This window comes from Tamandua tetradactyla, chromosome 1 (assembly GCF_023851605.1).
Source record: "Tamandua tetradactyla isolate mTamTet1 chromosome 1, mTamTet1.pri, whole genome shotgun sequence".
In the NCBI taxonomy this organism is placed as follows: domain Eukaryota; kingdom Metazoa; phylum Chordata; class Mammalia; order Pilosa; family Myrmecophagidae; genus Tamandua; species Tamandua tetradactyla.
The window spans coordinates 149,998,113-150,021,082 of NC_135327.1; the positions used below are offsets into that span (position 1 = coordinate 149,998,113).

Sequence of the window (22,970 nt, forward strand, 5' to 3'; positions counted from 1 at the left end):
GGGCCTTGTTGAGAATGTGATATCTAAGCTCAGACCTGAAATTAGAGGAAGGGATAGCTAGCTAGTGCCAAAGGTGAAATGTGCAGGTCAGAGGGAGCAGCCCGAGTGAAGGTGTGGTATATTCGCAGCAGGAAAGGCTGCCAGGTGAGTTGAGGAGGGGGGTGTGAGAGGAAAGTGAGGAGAGATGAGCCTGGAGAAAGGAGGAAAGGACTGGCTCCTGCAGGCCTGTAAAGATTGTGGATTTCATTCTAAACCTTAGGACTTCCGTAAAGTATGGCACCTTTAGATGAGGATTAAGCAGGCAAGTGATATGATAGGATTTGCAATTTTAAAAGATCACTGCCACTGTTGAACTAACAGTGTTGTACAATATCAAGGTTTTTGGATTCCCAGCACACACTGGTGAGTGCATTCAGTTAGTATTCATTCGAGAAACATTTTTTAGCATCTATTGTTTGTCAATTCTATTGAAGAGGAGAGAAATGCAAAGAGGACTAAGGTTAGGTTTTGCCTTCAAGAAATGTAACTTATAAAATAAATAAATTAGAGGAAAATACACATTTATTTAGGAGAATGGGGGAAAATGCCACAGAAGGCAAAGACATCGAACTGGGACTTGAAAGGTGGGAATAAGAGGGGAAAATATTCCAGGTAGCAATATTTGCAAAATAATGGAAGCAAAAAGAAGTATTTTATAGAATGGAAGCAAAAGAAATTCAGTGGTGAAAGTATGGGAAGAAGCTGGGAAATGTAAGCTGGCAACAAATGGATGTGGAGACTTCATTTACTATGGGATTTGAACTTCATGCTGCACTTAAAGGGTAGGCTATCAGAGAGATTCAAGACCCCTGTTAAGACAAGTTGTCCCTAAGGAAAGTGGCTGGGCTAAAGGACCCACCTAAGAGAAAGGCCCACCAGGTACAAAGACACCAGCGGCAAGAGGTTGAAGCTCGGTGGCAGGTAAGGGTGTGAATGGTGCTTAGAATTGAAGAATTCAAGCAATACTCAGATGGTCCACATCAGAACTGTGGACAGAGGCCCTCTAGGATTCTTCATATTTGTCCCACTAAAGAGCACAGGGATGACTGCCACAAGAAAGGGATCAACAGATGGTCACTATGAGCCAGAGAAGGCGAAACAACCACCAAGAAAGGATGACAATATTGGCCGGTTTCTTTCCCTTCCTCGTCAACATCACAGCACACTGTTAGGCCTGGAGAGGGAAGAAGTTATTTCAGAGCCTGAATTGTATCAGCCCCACCATACTCCAAGTTTTCAAGGGCTTAGCCCTATCCTGTGCTTGGGAAAGATTAGATTTAAACTGAGTTTGAAATTAAACAATTAACTCAGCATTTTTTTTTTCAAATAACCAGAAAGCTATGACATCTGTTCAATACATATTTAAAGGGCAGAAAAGGGTAAATCAAAACAGCATAGTTGAAAATAGTGATTATAGAGGAAATCAGTTTCATGTTTATACCCACATTGAGTTAAGAAAAGTCAATAAACAGGGCAGAGGTATTTATTTTTTTTCCTTGAAAATGGAAAATTAACATAATGTTTTGCAATAGGTTTTGGTCTTATAAGTACCTATTATGGACAACTTTCCATATCAGTATACATACATTTAAATTATCATTTTTTATTTTATCCTACTTATAGTCATATACTAATTTATAAAACAAAATTCCTAATGAGGGATATTTCAAGTATCTCCACATTTTGCTGTTATAAACATTGCTGCATTTATGAAATATAATTATTATAAAATAAATATTGTATTTAATTTAGAAAGAAAGAATTTGTCAATTTGTAGTACTTATAAAACTCAGTAGGTATCATGCTATAAAATCAATTTGCATAAATTTAATTTAAATACATATTCACATACTAAAAGAAATCCCAAGGGTAACAGTCAAATATAAATATACAAAACTTAATGTGTTGATCTGTCCGATTTCTGGATGAAGACAAACTTGCAAGAAATGAATGAATCACAAAGGTGAAATAATCAAGAGATTTGGCCATCCTTTCTTTTTTTTTTTGGCATAGGCAGGCACCAGGAATCGAACCCGGGTCTCTGGCAGGAGAGAACTCTACCTCCTGAGCCACTGTGGCATGCCCTTTTAAAAATTTTTTTTGGCCATATTTTTTTTAAAAGTATATATGTAAATGAAATTAAAAGGGAAACTACAATGGTAGGGAAACTATGTCTTAAATATAACTCTTAAATTGTTGATGTTCTTATTATATAAATTTACTTGAAAAACACTAAGATTTCAATTAATAAATGGACTAAGTTCATAAATGGAAAAATTAAAATGGAAAATACAAATCACTAGTGAGCATATGAGAAAATGTTCTACTGTTCTAGTAATCAAATCAAGCAGCAAATCAAAACAATGATATCTTATAAAAATATACTTATCAAATTAATAAAAATTAAAATAAGATAGTAGAAGGCAGTGCTAATAAGGTATAAATGATATGGATATTTCCATATACTGTCACTGGAATTATGGAGAGAAAAACATTTTCTGGAAAGCAATTTGAGAGTATAATAATATGCATGAAGAGTTTTAAATATGTTCCTACTTTTATCCCACTAATTCCACCTCTAGAAATCTTCTCCAATGACAATTATCAGAAAAGTGGACAAGATTCATTTAAAAAGATGATTATCTTAGCAATATTTATTAATGTTAAAATATACAAACAACCAGAAGGTCCAAAATTAGATTATGCTACATAACGATAATTTACTAATTAAAATTTATGTTTTAGAAAATGGTCATAATGTCATATTTACTGAGAGAAATTCAAAATACACTGATGAAAATGTACATAGAAAATAATGAAATTTAAAGATGATAAAATTATCTACATAGAAACTCAATATATATTATTAATTTTCCCTTCATAAAGTTTATACCCATTTATACTCTACCAAGGGATCAGAAGGTAAACTTAACCTCATACTCTAGACATAATCAATGCCTTAATTATATAGAGAATGCTGCAGCACCATGAAGCAGAGAGTCCACGAGCCAGCGACCTTTAGAGATGAAGAAGGAAAACGAGTCCCGGGGAGCTTCATGAAACCAGAAGCCAGGAGAGAAAGCTAGCAGATGATGCCATGTTTGCCATGTGCCTTTCCAGCTGAGAGAGAAACCCTGACTGTGTTCACCATGTGCCTTCTCACTTGAGAGAGAAACCCTGAACTTCATCGGCCTTCTTAAACCAAGGCATCTTTCCCTGGATGGATGCCTTTGATTGAACATTTCTATACATTTGTTTTAACTGGGACATTTTCTTGGCCCTAGAATTGTAAACTAGCAACTTATTAAATTTCCCTTTTTAAAAGCCATTCTGTTTCTGGTATTTTGCATTCTGGCAGCTAGCAAACTAGAACATCTACTCTCTAGGATTGGACTAACTCATAAAATTCTGGCACAAAACTCTTTGCTTTATATTTTGTTTGCTGAGAAATTTCAGGCTAAGACAGAAGCACAAACTCTAAATTTCCATCAATAGATGGTCAAATTATGCAGATGCATTAAAGGATGAGATAAATTAATTCATATTGACATGTATAGGAGATTAGCTTTTCCAAAAATGGCCTAGCAATATTTTTAATCTCACATGTTCTTTCAGAATCTTGCCACTCTTCTACCAAGAGTTGAAGTCTTGAAAACTGAACCACTGCTCCCATGGGAGACAAAGAGTTAAGTTCTTGCAAGATTTTGGTCACAAAATTTTCATCAAATAATCAATACATAACCTTGTTTTATGTGTATTTCTGTTTAAAGACTCTGAGAGATATTGTTGATCTGTTAACACTGAACTCACAGCCAACAGCGCTATAGCTCATGCCTGAATGAAGCTTACCTAGCACTTGCATTTTTTCCTTAAGGCACATCACAGCCTTCTTGATCTTAGGAACACAAGACGAAACTTCAGAACTATACTTGGTGGGTGTGGGGGCAGGATTTGAAATAGCAAAATCATTAACAAAAAGCATACACACACAGAACTTGGCACTAACTATACTGTGTAAAGGATACTTGTTTACAGTATGAGAGCTAAAACACAAAGATAGAATATTGTCTCGTTCAACCTTGGCTGAGAACATATGTGTTGGGCAACTCAAATTTTTTGCCACTCTTTGCCTGCCCACAAATGAAAGTGCAACAAGTATTGACTTGGGGGTTACAAATACGTTTTAGCAAGTAGGTGAATTCACAAATAGGGAATCAGCAAATAATGAGAATGGACTATATTTTAAATATAGACATTCTATTCTTCTATAAGTATTTATAGCAACATGAATTTTACAAAGATATATCACTGCCTACTTTTTACTCAGCACACTTCTATTTTCCTTTTTTTAAAATTTTTTGACTATTGTTATATGCCAGTGGAAAGCTAACATAAAGAATATATTTGAATATTAAGCCCATTATGCTTTACTAAATCCCACCGGAACAAATCCTGTGGAGTAGTCACGGAGAATACATACATTGAATAATTCTGGAAAATCCACAGGAGAGAACTATAGACTCTTTATTATTATTAATATAAAACACTGCTCTTTTAAAGTGTTCTACATTAAGGTTTATTCTGTCAAAATAAAGCAAATAAGATTTACGCTTCTCCATTTTAATAATGTAATTTGAAACATGCACTTAAAAAATTACCAAATAGAATATTATATACTGGACTTAGAATCCCATAACAATCTGGCTAAATGATATAATATTAAAAGATAACCGATATATTGGGATTCTAACATTCCATGATTATTATCACCTTTAAAACAAATCTAACTCACAGACTACGAAGACAAATACATAAAAATCAGCTAGATGGAGTTTTATCAAATGATCAGACCTCAAATTGTATACTATCACCTTGAGATAAAATATAGTAATTTCATCTACTAATTTTCTGTTTATTTGTCTCTGTCCCCTACTAGACTGTAATGGTCTTACAGCCAGTCTACATGCAGCCTCGATTCTCAGTGCCGAGGTTCTGTATAAAACATAGTAAGTGCATGTTTTAGTTTCCTTGGCAGCTCAAGCAAATGCCATATGATGGGTTGATGTAAATAATGGGAATTTATTAGCACATAGTTGTGAGGTTAAGAAAAGATCCATATTAAGGTGTCATCCAAGTGATGCTTTCTTCCTGAAGTGGTTTGGGGCTGGCTGCTCGAGATGCTTGATCCTTGGCTCCTCTGACATGCAATGCACACAGCAGCCTCTCCATTCTCTTCTGGGTTCTGCTTCATGTTTCCTGTGCCTTCCTCTCCTATTCATCTGAATTTCATTCTGCTTACAAAGGACTATAGTAATAGGAGTAAGACCTATCCTGATGGAGGTGGGCCACACTCTAACTGAAATAACCTGATCAAAAAATCCTCCTTACATTGGATTCACACCCACAGGAATGGAATAAATTTGAGAACATGCCTTTCTGGGGTATATACAGCTCCAAACCACCAGAACGTGAAACAAATATTTTCTCTTGAATGGAATGAAGAGAAAAGAATGTGAGGTTTCTAGAGTTTTGTTTTTCACCTAAATGGTATAAAGAATGCATGTGCCATATTTCCATATCTATGTTTGGGAATGAAAAGACAGTTACACAGATTTTTTTTTAGTAAGTTCCCTCACAATTTAAGAAAACAGACTAAGATGAGAACAGTTGAAAAGCCATTCGGTCAATTTAAGAATTTACACCAATAAGATAAACCAAATATACTCAGTGTGGTGGAGAATCAAGGTAAATTAAAATTTGGAAATAACTATTATTATTCTAAATTATTACTAAAGTTTTTGACCAAAGGAAAAAAACAGCTGTACAATAGAAACAAAAAACTAATGGGTACCCCAAAGTTACATAACCTAAAAAAATTTGTATATTGAACACTTCTTTCTGTCTTGCTGGACTAAAATAGTTAGGCTAATGGAGATAAATTATCTTTAGGTTGATAATGTAGTGAAATGCAGTGGAATAAACTCTATATTCAAAAAGGAGCATTCTGACACCCTTTCCATCACTGGCAGTTATTTAACCCTGGGGAAGTCAACTTAATTCTCAGGGGTTCGTTTCATAACGTATAATGTACAGGATGAATTAGACAATCTTTCAAATATCTCTAATATGAACCATTCCCGGAAGAAGCAGATTCTGCAAAGGAAGGGAGAGAATTCTTCGTGATCCTAACAGAGAATATTTAACATCCCTTATATCCTTAGCCATCTGTCAGCTTATTCAACTTGAATGACATTTCTATTTTTCCAATCCCTCCTCTTTCTTTCAAAACTCTCCTTTTTCAACACTCTGCCAAAACTCATCATCTCCAAGATTTCTTGCCAAACATATTTCACCTTTCTTTGATCACTATAATCAGTCCCACAATACTTCAATTAGACATGTCACTCCTTATAGTTAAAATTAGCATGCACTTGTCAATCCATATCTTAACTTCTATATGGGTACTTGTCTGGGTAATCTAATAAATGATACTCAAATTATAGGAGCATTAACTGATTAATCAATTCAATGCTCAAAAAATAATCTGATAGTCCCAACAATGGGAAACTGTATCCCTTATAATAAAACAATTTCCAAAAAGAAGTTTCAAAAATATGAAAGTCTCCATTTGTTTTCCCCACATACCTCTTGTAAGGGTTGAGTTGCTCATTCACTACTCATCCATTCTTCTGACTTAGTGTATTTGACCCAAACCACTGAACATATAGAACTTTCAGTAAAAAACAAAACAAAACAAAACTGAGAACTGTATCCAAACTACCACTTAAAAACATCCGTCATTGCGTCTAGTAAAGTGAATTTGTAGGAAAAAGGCAGCTTAAAGTTCTTAACTTATCCTTCCTAAGGTAAGGGTTCCTTTTTGTGTCGAACTTGAAAATAAAAAGGTCCTCACTTAAAGGCTATAACTAGCCTTTTAAAAGGGCAGAGTAATGCCATTACTCAGATGGGTGGGAAAGCAATGTAAATTTCTAGAAGGGAAATCAGTCACCTAGAATATGTCACTTAGAAATCAAGGCAAGACAAAAGCAGCCTTCCACAAACCTGGTGATTTACAGTGGAAGTGGCATTATTTTATCTGATACAAATTCATGAAAAGAGAAAATCAGGCTTTTTTCTTATAAAAGATTTTTAAAAAATATCTAAGTGTCTTGAGCAGCTAATAAGAACTGACATGTCAAATCAATTTACTACTTAAGAGAAAGTTACTTGGAAAGGGGAGAATGTCCCCTTTTTTTCTTTCTGTGCCAAAAACCAACAATTGAGTATACATTTACATCAAGGTACGCTTTGAAATGTTATCAATTAACCAGCAAAGGCTGGGATCAGTGGTCATTATTAAGAAATAAAAACCCAGTGGTTTAGGCCTTCCTAAATTCATTAAGCAGGAATGAGTCGAGGAGTCCTGGAATCCACCCAGCTGCTTGGAAGAAGGACTCATCATTTACCTTCATAAAATAAAACCACTGCCTTTGGTAGAAATTCCCTGACATTCATGTGATAGACATTAAATAGCACAAAATAACAGGTCAATGTGCTCAGCTGTCCAGGATACATCTGGCAGCTCACTCGTCCTGGCAAGTGGATCTAGAGAATTGTACAGGGTTTTTTGGATAGCTATGTTATGCCATTGATAATACTTTCTCAGAAAGATTTACAAACTTAGAAACTATCTCTGTCTTATTCTAATTTGACATTTGAATTTATCACTGATCCAAGTGCTGGAGCAAACCTAAGACTGTTTCTTGAAGAAAATCTGGTTTTGACCACAGGAAACATATAGACAGTGGGCCTTTTGCCTAGCCTAAGGTACTGGTCTAGCTCCACAATTTTCATAAAAGAATAAAAAAGTCCTACCATCTATGTGATCTCAGAGACATCTGCCCTTAATTAGCAATATAGAATGCTTGCCCTATAAGCTATCTTCAGATAGTATAATAGTGAACTATTTTCTATTTAATACCTACAAAAATTTTGGTAAACATAAAATAAATTTAAAATTGAATAAAGTGACAGATGGCTAACCATTGTAAAACAATGGTTTCCAAATGCTATGTACACTTATTGCATTAGAATCATGTCAGATACGTGTTAAAAGCAAAGATGCCTGAATTTTCACCCCAATTGACTAAACCAAAAATCCCAGGAATAGAGCCCCCCAAATCTATTTTTTTAAAAAACAAGGACTTTGTGTGATTCTAATGAGTATTCAAATTTGAAAACTGCTAGACTAAAGAGCTCAGAATGTGCTCAATTCTTGAGTCATTGGAGGCTCTTTTGTCTTTGGTTACACTAAACCTCAGTAAGAATTCATTACGTTCTTACCATCTGAAGTATTAGCTTGATCATATTAATACACCTTTCATTTTGATTGTGATCACAAAACAGCTATGTGATTTCTGCTTTACCTTTGCCATAAAAATTATAAGAATGGAGCTGTTGGTATATCCCTGTGGTGGCTTGGAGCTATGTACCTTAGAAATAGATGTTCTTAATCTTAATCCATACTTGTGGTGTGAAACTATTGCAAATAAGGCCTTTTGATGAGGTTACTTCAGCTACAGTGTGGTTCAAGCGAATCAGGATGGGTCTTAATCCTGTTACTGGAATCCTTTATAACAGAAGGAAATTCAGACACATACAGAGAAATCCAAAGAAGAGCTGGAAGTCAACAGAATTCAGGAGAAGCACTGCCATGTGACAGAAAAGCCAAGGGCAAAGGATCTCTGGCAGCTAGCCCTAGAACACCACAGTCTTTTGGGAGAAAGCATTGCTATGATGATGCCTTGATTTTGAACTTCTCCTAGCCTCCAAACCATGAACCAATAAATTCCCATTGGTTAAGCCAACCCCTTGCATGTTATTTATTTTAGAAGGCAAGAAAGTAAAACAGTCACTAAAAGTCAACTCTATCTCTTTCTAAGAAATGGTATGAATTGTTGTTCTTGATTTCAAAAACTACCTTATTCATATTCTCTCTCTCCTTTGAGCTGCCAAGAAGAAGAGAAGCAAATTGATACCTAATAACAGCAATAATATTAACTCACAGTAAGCACATTAGTTTCCACGCCTCTCTTAGAATTCATTCTCCCTCTCAATTAAATTTGTAATAATCCTTTTTGTAAATTATAAAAAAGTTCCCAAAGTTCTCATGGAAACAGGCAGAGTATGAAAACTTCTCAAATAACATTATATCATTTTTATCCTCTTTGAATTAGAAGATTCATGAGTATTCTTTTGGGAATGAGCTTGTTCTATTTTTCCTCTTAACTTGCCTGAACAGAAATGTAGTAAGTCTGGATTAGTCACACAGCACCCTTAGTCGCTAGAACTCCAGAGAGATGATTACTGTTTCCAGATTAAGAATATTCTAAGATAAATCAATTTCCTTACTATCCTTGAATAGTAGAGGGGGAAAGGATCAAAAGTAACTATGAATCAGTTTGAAACCTGTATTCCACCGCCTACGTGAACAGATGACTCAGACTTCAGCAGTGTGGATTAGAAATAGCTGGAACCTACAGAATTTGGCTGCAGTAGGTCTGCTGGAAGATTATAATAATTTGAAAGAACTTTCGAATCACTCTTTTTCATTTTATGATTGCATCCTTCTGAGATCATTAGGCCAATCATGTTGCTTTGTAACTGGTTGACTTTTTTTTCTTTTTGTTTCTTTTCCTTTTCAGAGGAAATGACTAGCCAGTTAACTGCTTTCGTTAATGTAACAGGTGTGTTTGACAGTCAGTAAATCCAAATGATGATTCCATGATAAAAGTGAGAGTGCTCATCAAAATTCTGAGAATTTCAATGTCTCTTTGAAGCCTTTTGACTAAGAGAGCTGTATTAAATCTTTTGTGAGTCTTCGACCATGTTAGACTGATACCTTTGCCACACTGAAAAACTTAAATGCAAAAAGTGTTAGAAATTCAGAAAAGACAGTTCTTAGACAAAGTTTGAGATGAAAATGTTTCAGAACAAAGTTTGAGTTTAAAATGTTTAGGAAATGTACTAATTTTTTCCAGCTAAAAATTTGATGTCTTTTATGAGTTGTATGTCATAAATACAAAATGTTAAAATCACCTCTGTCAGAGGTGAAGGGTAGTTTTACAGTTCTAAGCTTAGAATAAAAAAGATGTCCAAAGTATTAGAGACCATCCTTCATAACCAAATTTGTATTATAAATAATTATGAATTATAAATTTATTACTTAGTCTTATCTGTGACCGATTTTATCAGCTATTATATTTTAAGACTAAAACATTAATATTAGAAATCCATGAATCTATCTGAAACAGGTATCATTTTTTTTGTCATTGTTATGATCGATAATTAGTCTCATTTAAAGTTGATTACAAAGATATCTACATCAATGTGTGGTATATCAGAACAAACAACATTTCATTTAGGGAATGGGCAAAGTAAATATACCAGACTGGGGAAAAGAGGAAAATATGGAATTAAAGCATACAGCTTATAAACAGTATATTTTCCATTTATACCAGTGTTTATAAAATATTTCAGTCATTTGAATATACTATAAATAGAGTAATAAATTGCAAGTAAATATTATATCCAGTAGCGATTTACTTGTGTATGTAGTATGTTCTTGGATTCCTAAAGTTAGTTTAAAAGCAATGCCACGTTGCAGGTAACACCTATTACTGGCCAGTTTAATGTTCACAGACATACTTATAGGATTGAAAAATGAACTTTCTGATGGCTAAAGAAAAAATATGTCATTCCCTAAAAGCACATCTGTAGATACAGTATAGTTGGTAAAATAAGGGTAGTGTCAGAAGTTTTGTTTTTTGAGATTCACGAACTGGATTAGTGCAGTATATTTTCTACACAATTGGAGAGAAACAATTCATTCTTTCATTGGTGCTCCAACTGTGTTGATAGTTCATGAATACAGAGATTAAATTTTAGAAGATGGCTTTATATCTGTCATCAACAGCTCTAAATTATAATGGGCCCTCTTCCAAACAATTCATCTACCTCCTTTGCATTTCTCAAAGCCATATTTGGGGTTGGGGGAAACTAAGAAAACTAAAACAGAACTTAACTAAATTTCCTTGTTCATTAAAAAAATTAACAATGTGCTTGATTTGAAAAGCTCAAATGATCATAATTGGATGTAACGAGATAAATAATAGCAATGGATAAAAGTGTATGAAGTTAATCTAAGCAACTATGCAAAAGACACATATCAATGTTTTCTAATTACAAAAGAGTTACTAATTTTTTTAAGTTTGTTTTTTTTCTAATCTCAATATCATGAAGGAAAAGAAAGGCTAACACCAATAGTTATCTTACAGGATGCCACTGGTGGAAAAAGAACCTATTGTATGAGAAAGAGAAGGCAGATGAATTAAATTCATTTTTGCTAATTTAGTTTTCTTTAAGATGAGAAAACCAAATATATTCAACACTCAAATGTTTATTGGTCATTTTGATTAAGGAGAAAAAGACATTTTCATAAAATAGTGTCTGCTTGGAAGTTAACATTCTCATCTTCATACTATGAAAAAAAGCTGAGCAAACTAAAAATCAACAACACATTTTAGATTGATCAGAGACTTGAGGTCACAGAGAAAACTATCACCTTGAAAACCAGAAAGATAGGTAAATACAGAGAATCATAGCTTACTGGGAACAAAAGATGCTGCTGGAGTCAGCAACAGTCAGAGCACTTAAATGGTTTTGAATTTTAGGAAACTGAGTATGGACGAGCTTGAGGTTTGAGACTCTCTTAGGATGGTCCTCACACTTAGTTCTACCTCCAAGATCCTGAACCAGGTTCTCATAGTGATGATCGCAGAAATAGCTCCTTGTACTTGAGGCAAGAGGAGAGGCAAAAAAAAAACATTCTGAAATATGCGAGGGGAAATGAAGCCTTTTGAAATACACCCAGAGTGGTCTTATCTCTCAGGCAGGGGCCTTCACTCAGGGGAAACAACTTTGCAAGAGCCTTGTCTGATTAAGGGGAAAGGCAATTGGACAGTTTCACCCCCCTCTGCCCTTCCTGTGTCACATAAGGGGACAAAAACAAAGATGGCTAAGAAAATCTACAAGTCAGAGATCAGTGACTCAAACAACTAAAACAATGGAGATTTAATCATAAGATGAACACTTTTCCTCATCGATCTCTTACCACCACATCAACAGAGCTCTAGTATAATAAGAGTGAATTACAATTGCAAGAGCTGTAATACAGACTCTATTTAAGAAAGGAGTTTCTAGGGAAACCCAAAGATAGCGAGGGAGACAAAAATACGGAAACCAATGGAAATTGAAGCCTTTGACACCTACAGTTACAGCAAACATTAAACATACCCCAACTCCTAGCCAGGTTAACATAAAACCTCATACTAAAAGCCTTTCTACCTCAGTTTCTAATACCTGATACATCATTTCTGTCTTCCAACAAAAAAAATTACAGGGCATATTGAAAAACAGGGAAAAAACAGTCTGAAGAGACAAAAAAAAAAGCATCAGAACAAGACTTGGATATGGCTGAAATTTTGAATTGTAATTCTGGGAATTTAAAGTAACTATGATTAAAGCTACTGGCTTTAATAGAAAAAAATGGAAAATGGATAATATGTAAGAATAGATAGGTAATATAAGAACAGAGATGGAAACTCCAAGAAAGAATCAAAAGAAAATGCTATACATTGAAAACACAGTAACAGAAATGAAGAATGCCATTGATGGGTTCGTCAATAGAAAGGACATAGACAAGGAAAGAATCAGTGAGCTTAAAGATAGATCCATAAAAACTTACCAAACTGAAATCCAAAGAGAAAAAAATAATGAAGGCAGAAAAAAGAAACAAATAATAAGTTAATATCCAAAAACTGTGGGACAGTTACAAAAGGTAATTGCACATAAAGGGATTTCCAGAGGAAAATGAAAAAGGAACAGAAGAAATATTTGAAGTACTCATGGCTGAAAATGTCCCCATATTAATGACAGATACCAAACCACAGAACTAGGAAGCACAGAGAATACCCAACAGGATAAATATTTTAAAAAATTCTGCACCTAAGCATATCATATTCAAATTGCAGAAAATCAAAGAAAAAGAAAGTCTTCTAAGAAGCTAGAATAATAAAACTCCTAACCTAAGGAGGAACAAAGATGTGAGAATTACACTGGACTTTTCATAAATCTTGCAAGCAAGAAGAGAAAGAGTGAAATATATAAAACGTTGAAAGAGAAAAACTACCATCCCATAATTCTGTATCTATGAAATTATCCCTCAAAAGTGAAGGAGAAATAGATTTTTTCAGACAAACAAAAATTAAGGCAATTTGTCCCCAGTAGACTTGTCTTGCAAGAAATATTAAAAGAGCTTCATCAGAGAAAAGGAAGATGATATAGGCCAGAAATTTGGGTCTGCATAAAGAAAGAAAGAAAGAAAAAAAAGAGACAGGGAAGGAATATGTGAAGGCAAAAAAAAAAAAATTATTTTTCTTATTCTTAATTGTTTTAATAGATAACAGCCAATATAATAGTAGCAACAATGAATTGCATATTTACTGATAAGTAAAGTAAATAATAGCAGTGTTATATGGGATGGGAAAGAGAAATTGGGATTATTCTATTATAAAGTACCTGCAGTACAATGTTATTTAAAAGTTAACCTAGGGAGAAGCTAAGAGATAAAATCCAGAGAAAAGCCTCCAGAGGAGAGGACCATTAAAACCAACCCAGGAGATAAGGACCAGCAGATGTTGCCACATGCCTTCCCGTGTGACAAAGGAAACCTGGATGCCAGCAGTCTTTCCTCCAAGAAGATTATGCTTACTTTGAGAATTCCTCCAGTAACCTATACCTAATTAGGTTAGGAAGAACTCAACAAGACCGCAAGTGGCAATGTGGAAGCAAAAGCAGTAGTCTTTATAGAAGATGAGGTATTTCCAACACACTTATAATTATTGCAGACAAGAATACCAAAGAAATTGAGGAAGAATCAGAAACTACAACCGAAGTTGATTTGACTGATAAATAGAAACATCAGTTGAAACACAGGGAAGTCTTTTTGTCATGCCAATATGAATCTCTGCCTGCAACACATATTAGGGGAAAATGCACTGTTGCCCTTCTGAACCAGATGGAGTCAGTACTGCCATATTTTGATAAGGAGAATACCTTTTTATATTCACTGATTTATGACTCCTCAGTGAAAACATAATTAGTTGACAAAGGTGAAATTAGCATGGGACCTAGATATCAAGCAGATATTCCAGAAATTCTCTTAGAGGAACAATCAGATGACAGGGAACAGTTAAAATTGGAAGTTAATGTTTGGGATCCAAATAGCCAACTTACGAATTTACAGATTGACCAGTTTTTAGTTGTAGCACATGCTGTTGGGATACTCACTGGAGCTCTTGACCACAGCTGTTCTGTGAGGCAGCCTAATCTGTACATGAGTGCAGCTGCAGCCTCTGGAGACATCACCCTGTTCCATGTTATGGATACATTGTAAAGACACAGCTATGATTTGAGCAGTGCCATTAGTGTTTTAGTACCACTTTGAGGACCTGTTTCATGCAGAGATGAAATGGAAGAATGGTCAGCCTCAGAAGCAAGTTTATTAAGAGGCACTGGAAAAATAAGGAACAGAATTCAATGATATACATCAAGAATTTTCTCCCTTGGAAATCATTGACTAGCAACATCAAATATTATTATATGTGGTAAACTACTGTCAGATACGTGTAGCAGAAACATCTAAAAGCAGCAGAAGCTGAGAGTGAACTGAAACAAGTATAGATTCCAACTTACAAACCAAATCCCAACCAAATGTCCACAAGCAACAGCAGACCTGGCACTGTGAATGGAGCCATGGAACCACTTTCCAGCCTTAGAATCTCCTCTTATGGCAAGCCTGTGAGAGCAGCTTGCTGCACCGCCTCTTTCAGTGGTATTCTTGGGATGCACCTAGTATGCAGTGTAGATTATGTGCAATTTGTTGATTAAACTGGAAGAAATATGGAGGCCTGAAAATGCACAGCCCCCAGCCCCCCACCCCCGCACATCAGAAGAAAAGAAGTTTCTGCCATCCCTACTATAGAAGATCCCCATGTCAGAAGTCACATATCCTGCCAGACTATGCAGGCCCTGCCAGTCTGAAACACTGGGAGTCCAAAGTCTGCAGTGAAGACTCGTCAAGCTTTTTCCCTTCACACTACATATTTCAGAAACTTTGCTCATCAGGTCTGCAAAATACCCTTCAACTGTGGCAGGCAGCAAGATGACCATTTGTTCCTATTAATTATGCTGCCATCAGGGCAGAATGTAAAACACTTTTAAATTCTTTAACCTTATGTGTTGTGCTTCTGACCATTTTCTGTCTTTCTGTCGCCCTCTCTCTGTGTTTGCAACAAACATAGGTTCTTGTGTACAAAATAAAGTGAACTTAGATTAGTATGTATATTGCAAACTCTAATGCAACCAATAAAAACTCTTTTTTAAAAAGAAGTACAATTGACATCCTAAGAGAGAAAACAAAATCATATATACTGCTCAATTAAAACCAAAGAAGGCAGAAAAAGAGTGTAAGAAAATAAAAGTACGAAATGTAACAAATTGAAAACACTTAGAAATATGGTAGATATTAATCCAACTATATCAATTATTACTTCAAATGGGAATGGTCTATATTCCTCAATTAAGATACAGAGCCTGTTAGAGTGAATAAGAAAGATAAGACCTAACTATATGTTGTCTACAGGAAACCCACTTTAAATATAAAGTCACAGATAGATTGAGTAAAGGTATGGAGAAAGATATACCATGTTAACACTAGTCAAAGGAAAGCTGGAATAGTTATATCGCTGTCAAACAAAGTAGATTTCAGAGCAAGGAAGATTATTAGGGACAAAGAGGGAAAACTACATAATGATAAAAGGGTCAATACTCTAAGAAAGCGATATAACAAAACTTAAAGTATATGTGCTTAACAGCAGAGCACTAAAATACATTGAAGCAAAAGGTGATAAAACTGCAAGGAGAAACAGACAAATCCACTGTTATAGCTGGAGACTTCTACAGCTCTCTATCAGTAACGGATGGAGCCAGCAGGGAGAAAATCAGTAAGGACACAGCTGACCTGAACAGTGCCATCAATCAACTGGATTAACTCACATTTATAGAATACTTCAGCTAACTTCAGCAGAACAGAAACTCTTTTCAAGCTCACATGGGACATTCACCAAGATAGACCACATCTTGAGTCATAAAATACCTTAACAAATTTAAAATAACAAAAAGCATACAAAGCATGCTCTCAGATGACAATGGAATTAAATCAGGACTCAGTAACAGAAAGACTGCTGGAGAATCCCAACACATTTGCGATTAAACAGTGCCCTTCTAAATAATATATGGTTCAAAAAGAAATTTCAAGAAAAATTTAAAAATATTTTGAACTAAATGAAAATGAAAATAAAATTTTTCAAAATTTGTGGGGTGCAGAGAAAACAGGGCTTAGAGGGAAATGTATAGTATTGGATGCATATATTGGAAAAGAAGAAAGTAATCTAAGCTCCACATTAAGAAATGAGAGACGTGCAACAGAAATCTAAACCAAGCAAAAGGAAATAAATAATAAAAATTAGGGCAGAAATTAATGAAATTGAAAACATTGTATCAAGACAGAGAAAAAGAAAATTTAACATCAGTTATTAGAAAATAACAATAAAATTGATAAACCTCTAGCCAGTCTACCTAAGAAAAAAAAGAGAGAAGACAAATTACTAATAGCAGAAATGAAAATGGGACTATCACTATTAATCACATGGACATTAAGAGGATAATAAATTAATACTATGAACAACTCTATTTCCACTTATAGCTTAGATGAAATAGACTAATTCCTTGAATAACACAATCTACCAAAACTCACACAAGGATAAGTAGATAATGTGAATAGTTTTATATCTACTAAAGAAATTGAGTCAACAATTAATAGCCTTCCAAAATTGAAAGCACCAAGCCCAAGGGGTTTCATTGGTGAATTCCACCAAATATTTAAGGAAGAAATGATACCAATTTTTTTTTTATATCTTCTAGAAAACAGAAGTAGAAGAAAAACTTCCCAACTCATTCTGTAAGGCCAGCATTGTCCCAATACTAAAACCAGATAAAGACATTACAAGAAAGGAAAGCTACAGAACAATTTCTCTTATGAACATGGATGTGAACATACTTAACAAAATATTAGCAAATCAAGTCCAACAATGTATAAAAATAATATACCATAATAAAGTGGGATTTGTTCCAGTTGCACAAGCCTGCTTCAGCATTTTAAAATCAGTTAATATAATCCAACGCATCAATAGACTAAAGAAGAAAAATTATATGATATCAATAGATGCAGAACAATAATTTGGGAAAATTCAATATCCATTCAGGATAAAAAACTCTCAGTGAACTAGGAATACAGGGAGACTTCTAAACTTAATGAAGAACATCTACAGAAACCCAATAGCTAACATATTTCTGGTGAGAATTTAGATGATTTCCCCCAAATCGGGAATAAGATAAGGATGTCTCACCTCCCTACTCTAATTCAACAGCATACTGGAAATCACATGTAATGTACTAAGACAAGAAAAGGAAATAAAAGCTGTAAATATTGTGAAGGATGAAATGGAACTGTCTTTGTTTGCTGGTGACATGATTATTTATATATAAAATCCCAAGGAATCAACAACAAAAAAAATCTCTTGAACTAATAAGTGATTACAGCAAGGTCACAGAAAACAAGGTTAATATACAAAAGTCAAGTGCTTTCCTATCTAATAGCATGAGCAATTGGAATTTGAAATTTAAAATGCAGTATCATTTATATATTATTACCAAAAAGGAAAAATTTATGTACAAATCTAATAAAATATGAACAAGATCTATTTGAGGATAACTTCAAAATCTTGATGAAATAAATCAGAGACGATGTAAATAAAATTGAGACAGTTCATATTCAAGGGTAATGTGAAAATATAAGCATATCCAAATGCCTATAATATATTCAGAAGACATGGAAAACAGGATATGTAATTCCACTTAACATTATTATTCTATAACTAATAAAAGTTATATCCTCAGAACCAGCATGATTTCTTTCTAAAAAAAATATTCTAAGTGATAAATATGGACAACATATTAATTTGTATTTAATAATTTTAGAAATTTCTGATATCTCAGTACATCAAGTGTCTTTTCAAATTGCTTACACACACACACATATTACTCATACATACATGTGCATTTTTATGTACGCACACTGCTCAGTGGGAATTACAAATTTCTTCAGGGAAGCAGACAAAGTGAAATGCAATAGAAAATGGTACTTTATTTTTGGATTAGCAAAATAACTAAACCTTCCCCACTATTCTAGTGCCTATAAAGACCTGTGATTTTTAAATTCATTAATATATTTTGGATAAATAGTCATTTGTCCAGCAAAGGGCAGAAATTCAGTTTTATTTTATTATTTGGTGCAGGTATAAAACTGTGAGGAAAAATATATAGATAAATAATATTGGGGTGGGAGGTAAGGAGAAAAAAAAATTGGGTAGATTGAAATACTAGTGGTCAATGAGAGAAAGGGGTGAGAGGTATGGAATGTATGAGTTTTTCTTTTTCTTTTTATTTCTTTTTCTGGAGTGATACAAATGTTTCAAAAATGATCATGGTGATGACTATACAACTATGTGATGATATTGTGAGCCATTGATTGTATTTCGTGGATGACTGTATATGTGTGAAGATTTCTCAATAAAAAAGAAAGAATAGGCTCAAATAGGTCACATTCTCATGCAAAAAGTAGATGTTTGCCCTTATTTTTTCCTCACTTTTTAATCATCTACCCATATCCTGGATAAAGGGTGCATCAGACACAATGTTTTCACAAACACATGATCACATTGTAAAAGCTATATAGTTATGCAATCTTCGAGAATCAAGGCTACTGATACACAGTTCAACAGCTTCAGATACTTCCTTCTAGCCACTTCAAGGCATCATAAACTGAAAAGGGGATATGGGATCCCCATAAACTGAAAAGGGATATCTAAACAAAGCATAAGAATAACCTTTAGGATAATCTCTCAACTCTCTTTGAAACCTCTCAGCCTCTGAAACTTTATTTTGTCTTATTTCTCTCTTCTCCTTTTTGGTCAAGAAGGCTTTCTCAATCCCACGATGCTGGGTCTCAGCTCATCTCAGGAGGTCTTGTCCCACATTTCAGGGAGATTTATACCCCTGGGAGTCATGTTGAATGTAGTGGAGAGTGCGGGCAGTGAGTTCACCTGCTGAGTTGGCTTAGAGAGAGAGAGGCCACATCTGAACAACAAAAGAGGTTCTCTAGGGGTGATTCTTAGGCATAATTATAAGTACACTTAGCTTTCCTTTGCAGGAATAAATTTCTCAGGGGTGAATCCCAAGTTTGAGGGCTCAGCTATTGAATTAGCTGTTTCCACTACATGGGACAATACCAGGAATTCTCCAGATGGGGAAGTTGAATATTTCTTCTTTTCTCCTCAGCCCCCCAAGGGGACTTTGCAAATACTTTTTTATTTTCTGCCCCAATTACACTGGAATATGTTGAGCATCACACTAACCTTAGCAAACCAACAAAATTTCATGCTCTATTCAAGATTTCATGTAATTATGGTGTTCAAATAAACTGACCATGCAAGTTAAATGAGAATGCACTACCCAAAATGTAAAAAATACAGCAAATAAACATCTCTCCTTTTGGTCTCACACAGAAGTTGAAGTTTTAAACTAGGGACCATATCATCCTTTACTCTGTATTCCGATTTACCTTAGTCCTATCCAGATCAGGTTAATTCATGCTTTTAGTTGAAGTCTGATCACTTTTTCAACTTTTTAAACAGTTTCTGTGGTGTAATGCTGACTTTTATAGCTTCAGAGCTCTAACTCTGAGTCTTAGGTGTCGTCACATACCTGAAGTTTCAGGGAACGACCAGGTTATACACAAATAACTCAGTATCTCAGAATTTAGAGATAACAGTTACAACTCTGGAATAGATGTGACTGCTGTAAGAGTTTACAATCTAAGACCCTTTACAGTAGGCCCCAACCTAATAATCCAAATTCTCGACTTCAATGCTCTAAGTTTGTATATTATAATTAGTTCATGTGAGTGAGGCATGATAACATTTGTTTTTTTGTTTCTGACATTTCATTCAACACACTGTCTTCAAGGTTCACTCACCCAGTTGCATGCCTCTCAGTCTTTCTAAATTGACTAATGTCATAGTTTGTTCTGCATCATTGTTATTTTGCAATAAGCAAGAAACATGTATGACAGTGAGACAGCATTCAGGCTGGAAAAAATACAGAGGATAGAAAAGAAAAGATTCGATTAGATCTCAGTTTTTTTGAACTATAAAAGGAAAGAAAACAGTCATCATGTCTTTATTTTAAAGAGATAGGAGGAAATATGTTTTGTTCATATTAGTCTACCGATGGATATTCACGTGTTGTCTATTGTTATCACTTACCTATGTCATCTTCCCTTATTGACACTTCCCCAATTAGAATGGAAGCTCCTTGAATGCCAAGACAATTCCCAGCCCTAAATACATACTTGTTGACCTAATACTATCCAAGAAAATATGGACCTGCCTTCTGGTTTACAGGTTCAAATATATTTGACAACTTAAATGTGCTAAAGAAAATTTCTCTGCTATTCATTATATAGAAATTGGGATGGTGTTTGCTCAAATTGACAATTTCCTGGAATGCAGATTTCTATGGAAAGAAGACCATTTATTTATGGCATATTTTCTGCATCTACTCCACTTTACCTGTGGATTATTTAAAAAGTATCTGATTATGTACAGTCACATGCTGATATATACACACATACATAAGTACGTATGTTCTTATGTAACAAGATGAACTCAAGATGAACTGTTATCTGCATTGTGTTTTAAGATTAATCTGTTACTTTATTATTTTTTTTTTTTAACTTTCTCACAGGTATTTTATTTATTTTTTTTTATTTTTTATTTTTTATTTTTTTATTTTTTTTATTAATTAAAAAAAGAATTAACAAAACAATTAGAAATCATTCCATTCTACATGTACAATCAGTAATTCTTAATAACATCACATAGTTGCATATTCATCATTTCTTAGTACATTTGCATCGATTTAGAAAAAGAAATAAAAAGACAACAGAATAAGAATTAAAACAATAATAGAAAGAAAAAAAAACAAAAACAAAAAAACCTATACCTCACATGCAGCTTCATTCAGTGTTTTAACATAATTGCATTACAATTGGGTAGTATTGTGCTGTCCATTTCTGAGTTTTTATATCCAGTCCCGTTGTACAGTCTGTATCCCTTCATCTCCAATTATCCCTTCTCTTTTTTTTTTTTTTTTAATTAACGGAAAAAAAGAAATTAACCCAACATTTAGAGATCATACCATTCTACACATGCAATCATTAATTCTTAACATCATCACATAGATGCATGATCATCATTTCTTAGTACATTTGCATTGGTTTAGAAGAACTAGCAACATAACCGAAAAAGATATAGAATGTTAATATAGAGAAAAAAATAAAAGTAATAATAGTAAAATCAAAACAAAACAAAACAAAACAAAACAAAAACCTATAGCTCAGATGCAGCTTCATTCAGTGTTTTAACATGATTACTTTACAATTAGGTATTATTGTGCTGTCCATTTTTGAGTTTTTGTATCTAGTCCTGTTGCACAGTCTGTATCCCTTCAGCTTCAATTACCCATTGTCTTACCCTGTTTCTAACTCCTGCTGAACTCTGTTACCAATGACATATTTCAAGTTTATTCTCGAATGACCGTTCACATCAGTGGGACCATACAGTATTTGTCCTTTAGTTTTTGGCTGGATTCACTCAGCATAATATTCTCTAGGTCCATCCATGTTATTACATGGTTCATAAGTTTATCTTGTCTTAAAGCTGCATAATATTCCATCGTATGTATATACCACAGTTTGTTTAGCCACTCTTCTGTTGATGGAGATTTTGGCTGTTTCCATCTCTTTGCAATTGTAAATAATGATGCTATAAACATTGGTGTGCAAATGTCCGTTTGTGTCTTTGCCCTTAAGTCCTTTGAGTAGATACCTAGCAATGGTATTGCTGGGTCGTATGGCAATTCTATATTCAGCTTTTTGAGGAACCGCCAAACTGCCTTCCACAGTGGTTGCACCCTTTGACATTCCCACCAACAGTGGATAAGTGTGCCTCTTTCTCCGCATCCTCTCCAGCACTTGTCATTTTCTGTTTTGTTGATAATGGCCATTCTGGTGGGTGTGAGATGATATCTCACTGTGGTTTTGATTTGCATTTCTCTAATGGCCAGGGACATTGAGCATCTCTTCATGTGCCTCTTGGCCATCCGTATTTCCTCTTCTGAGAGGTGTCTGTTCAAGTCTTTTTCCCATTTTGTAATTGGGTTGGCTGTCTTTTTGTTGTTGAGTTGAACAATCTCTTTATAAATTCTGGATACTAGACCTTTATCTGATATATCATTTCCAAATATTGTATCCCATTGTGAAGGCTGTCTTTCTACTTTCTTGATGAAGTTCTTTGATGCACAAAAGTGTTTAATTTTGAGGAGTTCCCATTTATTTATTTCCTTCTTCAGTGCTCTTGCTTTAGGTTTAAGGTCCATAAAACCGCCTCCAGTTGTAAGATCCATAAGATATCTCCCAACATTTTCCTCTAACTGTTTTATGGTCTTAGACCTAATGTTTAGATCTTTGATCCATTTTGAGTTAACTTTTGTATAGGGTGTGAGAGATGGGTCTTCTTTCATTCTTTTGCATATGGATATCCAGTTCTCTAGGCACCATTTATTGAAGAGAC

The 22,970-nt window shown here is 34.5% G+C and overlaps 1 protein-coding gene and 1 pseudogene across 9 annotated transcripts in view; one reads left to right on the plus strand and one right to left on the minus strand.

The window, feature by feature from the left end:
- IMMP2L (inner mitochondrial membrane peptidase subunit 2) overlaps positions 1 to 22,970 on the minus strand; it is a 980,891-nt gene that overhangs the window by 166,435 nt on the left and 791,486 nt on the right. The window lies entirely within an intron of this gene.
- LOC143679320 (metastasis-associated protein MTA3 pseudogene) lies at positions 574 to 15,326 on the plus strand (annotated as a pseudogene).